Here is a 7118-nt window from a genome sequence, read left to right on the forward strand (position 1 = left end):
ATACTGCCAAGGAAATTGTAACCATTATCATTCACACACATAAAGTAACGTTCATACATCAGAGTAAAAAGAAAATGTATACAGCATAATATACTTTATAATATAAACACAAACAAAAGACAATGAAAATGATATGCAGCCTACAGTGCTGTAAATAATGCTTGAGTTTCACAACTAACAGTTCTTCACTGGTCGCTGTCCTCACCCTCCCTCTCCTGGCCACCGTCCTCACCCTGCTGGCCAGCCACACGCTGCTGTCTGTCTTGCCACAGATTCCCGTCCACATCACAGCGTATATTCTCCCTTGCGATGCAACGAGGGAAGAAACGGCGTGCATGTCGCAACCATCCCCTACACTGATCTCCTGTAATATCCTCACACACAGCATCCATTGCATGGAGCAGGGACCTCTGATCTTGAGCCCGATGCTCATACACTCTCCACCTCCAAGCGGAGAAAAACTCCTCAATAGGATTGAGGAAAGGAGAGTAAGGTGGTAAGAACACTATGACCATCCTTGGATGAGTAGTGAACCAGGCCCTGATGAGCGGGCCACGGTGGAAATTCACATTGTCCCATACAATAACATATAGTGGTAGGTGAGGCCCTACGAGACCTCTCTCATTTTCAGGGATCAAATCAAAATGAAGGCGGTCCAAGAAGATGAGGAGCTTCTGTGTAATGTATGGGCCAAGACTGGGGATGTGAGTGGCCACACCATTCTCAGATATGGCAGCACACATAGTTATATTGCCCCCTCGCTGGCCTGGGACATCCACCGTGGCCCGGTGGCCAATAATATTACGGCCACATCTTCGGCCCTTGGCCAGGTTGAAGCCAGCTTCATCCACAAACACGAGGATGTGAGGGGTCTCATTTCCTTCCAATGCCATTATTCTCTACAATAGCGTAAAAAAAGAAAACATCAAATCAGTCATACAAAAGAAGTCATATACTACAGTTACAGACAATTACATAGGAATGTTTTATGTTCTCCACAAGTTCAATATACTACTGGCCACTACTCCAGTGGTTCCAAACCTGGGGTACATGTACTCCTATGCAGAGGTACTACAGGGGGTATTTGACAGAAAGGAGAGGGGGAAAATCATCAATGACTAATGAAATGTTACAGTAAAACCCACAGTATTAGATAGATCCTCTGCCTCTTCCCCCTATTCCACCACCACGCACCCTTACTCCTTCTCCTCCTCCTCCTACTCCTCCTCCTCTTCTTCTTCCTCCTCTTCCTCCTCCTCTTCTTCTTCTTCCTCCTCCTCCTCCTCCTCCTCCTCGAGCAGGCAGTTTCCCTTGTTCATTTACTTGGCAAGGTGCCTCCATGTTCAGACATTGTACTGGTCCTGCATGGTCAAGCTCTTTACATACATTTTTGGCAGCATTCACAGTCATGGACAGCACCTGTCAGTTAACTAAACATACTGTTTGATTGGTCATCTGAGATGTGTGAAACTCCTCCTTCGTTAGTCAAGTTCTAGTTTCACCTGATTGTCAATTGCTGTAATAAATGTATCAAATGTTCCAAGGGATTCATATATCGTATTCATGGTATTATGTTCTTGACTAATTTTGACAATTGAACAGACTATTGTGCATGTGATGACTTACACAAAGAAATGATGCTGACTCATTTTGGAGCGAACAACCATTAGACTGAGAATCAACAATCAGTTTAGATCAACAAGATCTATTCACTTGGAAATTGTGCTAAATGTAGGCTACCTGTACTTAATCATTTGCAAAGATGTACTGAGACATTGATACATTGAGACATGTACTAAGACATTTGCAATTTGATGAAATTAATGAGAAATTCCATTCTGTTGTGAACAATTGCCAAGTGGTTTGGAGGTTTGTCCATGTTGTTTTGAGAATGTAATTTCTGTTTCAAGAAATGAGCCAAACCAATGGAGAAAAACTGTAAAACAGCTTGAATAATGGTAAGTGTGCAGTACTACAAGGGTAATAGTTGCTCACACTGCTAAAATCTCTGTCCATTAAACAACTTCATCTGAATTGTTTGTGTTTTTTGTTTTACTTTGACCAGGTCTGGGACCACTGTCTGAAAATGGGATGTTAGGACTGAGAGATCCTCTGGCTGAGAAAAGGCTACACTGGATATCAACCACAAACTGTTTCCAGACACGAGAGAAGAAGATTATGATGGGGAGATGAAACCAGTTTAGATGTGATGATAAGGAATCATTATTTTCTGAAACAGTATCACATGTCTTATAAGTATCACATGATCTGTATCACAGTTGACTGGATGGAATCTTTTTACTTTTAAGGACATTTCATCACTCATCTGTGTGAACTGATTAATTTATGATATTAATGAATTTTTGATCCATTATTATTTTCTTTGAATCGTGTTTGTCTTGATGCTACTTTATCAACTTCATAGTCTATGCTTCAATAAAATTAATATGGTTAATATTGTGTGTTGAAGATTCTTGGTAAATTCATAATTTTACTAGGTAGGCTCATATGTGTTTATTCTACACTTGAAAAACTACATATTATTAATTACCAGGATTATTTTTTACTTAAGACATAATTTTTTTTAATCAGATTAATGAAATCTGGAACAACAATACACCAGAAAGTTATTATTGTATATGTTTAATCACAAATATGCCTTTATATATATATATATATATATATATATATATATATATTGTGACGAGTCAGCTGCCTCCTCCCTAATTGTCACCGGCACCCCGTCCTAAATCGCCGCCCTTCACCAGGCTCCCGACTGGAGTGGGTGTGTGAGAGGAGGGGCGCTGGAAGAGTCAGGGCTGGCGGCGTGTGATGGGGCACACCTGAAGGAAATGGAGCCTCATCACCGCCGCTGTTTAAAAGCCCAACGCGCCTCTCCTCGGGAGACCGGTCTCTTCCCCGTGCATGCACACTGGTGTCCTCGTGGGTCCAGGAAGGGTGCGGTGAGGGACTCCCGCGCCACTGGAGATGTGAGCTGCCGGACCCGCGATCCGGATTGGAACCGCACCTGTTTGCCGGCCGTCCATCCCCTACCAACGCCGCGGCCAACGAGAGAGATGCGGCCGCTAGAGGAAGCCGTCGCCCCTCGCGCCCCGGACCGAGGAGGGGAGCGCGTGTGGCCGCCGGACTCCACCCCTTACCTGGACCCTTCCTCCACGAACACTGCCTGACCCACACGAACCCCGCAGCACGACGAGGACACCAGATTCCCTGTTGCTTTGGAAACTCTTTCCCTTTGGCCACCTTTTATCCCTTGTTTCATTTGATTTCTGTTAATAAAAGCCTCTCCGAGGCCTGACGCCACGCCCACTGTGTCTGTCTTGTGCTCCTCCCGTGACAATATATATAAAGGGAGTTACTAGATGAATTATTTTGAAAAGCCATTTGCTTTATTGTTACAAACACTTGAGGGATAACTGAGAATGTAGCAGGAATGATTAACGTGGATCTTGTACTCCATTAAAACCAAGAGCATCCACATTACTGATGTCCAGCACGTGAGGAGCAAGATAAGGGGGTGAGGAGGACATTTTTACACTGATTGTTGCTAATTAGTTTATATATAAAGTATTCTTAGTACTCCATGAATTCTTCCTTGTGTAATAGTGAAGTATCACAATGTGTATGCATTGTCCTTGATTACTGCTTAACAGTGTGGAATAGACAATGGCAAGTTGTTGCAGGTTTATCCATTATATTTATTACTGTTAACTTCAAAAATAAAATAAATGATCTATTATTTTTATTATTAAATCATTTTGTAATAATTAAAACTCCATAATCATCGGGAAGAAGGAGGCGGGAACTGGCAGACAATCAAATGAAACTTTAATAATCAAAAATAAACACAAAACAGCGCATCAGCCCCATGCGGACGACTGATGCGCACAAAATAAAACCAAAACATAAAATAAAGCCCAGGCCTGGTCCTCTCTCGTCCTTCACTGTCGTCGCTCCAGTTTTATATCCTTCCATTTCCTCTGTGGGACTCAAGACCGGTGGTGGGTCGCAGGTGTCACTGATTTCCCAATCACTCCACCGGCCTCGCTCATGTTCCCACATCCCTCGGCCCCGCCCCACTCGTCACATACCCCCATCGCCCCTCGCAGGCCGGGGGGTACCCTCGAGACTGCGCTCTACTCACCCCCCCCCCCCCCCCCCTCCGGGGGGGACCGCTCACGGGGCCCTGGGGGAACCTGGGGGTAGGACAGGCGAGGTGAGAGAAAAGGAGATGGAAGGAGGAGCGACAGAGACGAGAGAGGGGAGAGAGAAAAAAAAAAATAATTCCGGTTCCCAGACGCACTGCTGCTCGGCCCTCCCCCAGCTGGGTGATCTCCTCCGCGGTGCCTGGCGGTGGCACTGGATGCCCTCGGCGGACGGCATGACACTCCTCCACCACTCGTCACACATTTCTTTCTAATTTTTCCATGTTTCATCAGATGGCCTCACAATGTCCTGTCAAAAGGTATACTAGTAATGATGTAAGATTAGAAACGTGTGGACTGTGAAAACTGTCAGATATAAATCTGACTCAACTGTTGTCCATGACGAGGAGAACACATATATGTAGGTTTTACTGCCCTTCTAACACCAGGGGCCCAGTAGCACCCCCCGGAAGAGCCAAAAACAGTACATTTCAAATGGCTGTAAATCAGAGTCCAATTAACGAATCAAAGAGAAAACCGGAAGAATTATTACTTATGCTATGCTGATAAAATAATGTCGGGCACAGTTTTCAGAAATAAATGGAAATGTGATATCAAATGATATCAAAGCTGACCAACGGCGTCACGCTTCCTTATCCATTTATGACCAATGTCTTTCATTTTTCGGCTGAAGGGATAGATTGGTTAACAATCAATAACATTTGCTACCTATTAGATTGTCTTTCATTAACGTCTACACCTTCCTCCAACAATAATGCAAATGCTCTAATTATTGTTGTTCAGCTTGACAAAAATTGGGCAATATTGATGAGCACATGGCCAGCATTCACAGTTCTATCTAACCAATTCCTCTCATTAAATATAAGATTTTTTTTTCAAAGACAAGTGCATTTTCTAATCAAATGATGAACTTCTAACATTTACATTGTATGTTATGTTGTGTTTTAAAGTTATAAAAATTATTCACTTTTGTGTTTCTGTGATTTGCCATTCTCTACCATTTGCACTGTTACCATTTGAAACAGAAAGAAAAAACTAATTCAAAGACAAAGTGCCCATATAACTGCACTGCATCCTCTGTCAATAAGCTTGTTTTTGCCACTATGAAGAATAAATATACTTTGCAAATACTTTTATTAAAAAAAGAGAGAGAAAATACAGATAGTCTTTCAGAGAACACTGTAGAATTTAATTGAGCAAAAAGTGATACAACACACTGTTTCAAACTCAGAAAATAAAAACCATGAAGACATGCATGTCAAGTGCATGTTCTGTCTCTGAGTTAATCTTGAAATCCAACCCTTCATCTTGTCATCTTGACCCTGCTCCTACTACTCTACTGAAACTTTGCCATTCAGTTATTTCTGCACCTATCTCTCACTTCATTAACGCATCTCTTACCTCTGCTTCATTTCCTTTGTCACTCAAAACTGCAGCTGTTACCCCTGTTCTCAAGAAACCCAACCTTGATCCCTCAGTTTTATCTAATTTTCGTCCCATTTCAAATCTCCCCTTCATAGCTAAATTACTGGAAAGTACTGTTGCCTCCCAGCTTCAGTCTTTTCTAGTTGAAAATAATCTTTTTGATCCTTTTCAATCTGGTTTTCGCCCTTTGCATAGTACTGAAACTGCACTAGTTAAGGTACTGAATGATCTGCTTCTCTCTGGTGATTCTGGTTCTCTGTCTATGCTCCTGCTGCTTGACCTCAGCTCTGCCTTCGATACCGTCTCCCATCAACTACTCATTTTGCGCCTTTCGGATGTGGGTATTTCTGGTGCTGCTCTTTCCTGGTTCTCCTCCTATCTCTCTGACAGACAGTTCTACATTTCACTTCAGAATTTTCGCTCACCCACTGTCCCCCTGAAGCAAGGTGTCCCTCAGGGATCCGTTCTTGGGCCATTATTATTTATAATCTATATAATACCTCTTGGTCAGATCCTCCGCCGTCATGGTTTTAATTATCATTTTTACGCTGACGACATTCAATTATATACTACCTGTACATCAACTTTATCTCTCACAACTGACAAAATCTCTGCTTGTGTACATGAAATAAAAGATTGGCTTCATTCAAATTTTCTAAAACTTAACATGGACAAAACTGAAATTATTTTCACTGGACCTTCATCACTCACTAATAAAATTCCTACCAACTTCACCTGTGAGATCGCTGGCTCTCTTATCAAACCATCTAGTACTGTTAAAAATCTTGGTGTAATTTTTGATTCCTCTCTATCCTTCCACTCTCACATTAATTCCATCACTAAATTGGCATTCTTTCATCTACGTCGTATCGCTCAGCTCCGTCCCTTTATCAGTATCTCAGATGCTGAAACTGTCATCCATGCATTTGTCACCTCATGTCTTGATTACTGCAATGCACTTTTCATTGGCCTATCAGCTAGCTCCATTTCCAAATTACAATACATTCAAAACTCTGCTGCCAGACTACTCACCCACACCAAGCGTTCTGCACATATTTCCCCAATTCTGCATGATCTTCACTGGCTTCCTGTGGCTTACCGTATTAAATTCAAAATTCTCCTTCTCACTTTTAAGTCTCTGCACGGCCTTGCTCCCCCCTACCTCTGTAACCTGCTTCTCCCCTACACCCCTACTCGCTCTTTACGATCCGCTGATTCCAGCCTTCTCGTTGCCCCTCGGCATCGCCTTGCTTCAATGGGGGCAGATCATTCAGTGTTGTTGCGCCCAAAATGTGGAACTCTCACCCCCGATCACTCCGTTCTGTTAACACTATCTCTGAATTCAAATCCATGCTCAAAACACACCTATTTTCTGAATGTTATAGTTCTTAGTTTTTTTTTTTTTTTCTGCTGGTTGCTGCCCCATCTACCCAATTCTCACTACTGTACTTGCACTCTCAATTGCCTACTGTTGTTCTGTCTGCTCTCTTTGTCAACTGCCTTTAT

The sequence above is a fragment of the Carassius carassius genome, chromosome 12 (assembly GCF_963082965.1).
Source record: "Carassius carassius chromosome 12, fCarCar2.1, whole genome shotgun sequence".
NCBI lineage: Eukaryota > Metazoa > Chordata > Actinopteri > Cypriniformes > Cyprinidae > Carassius > Carassius carassius.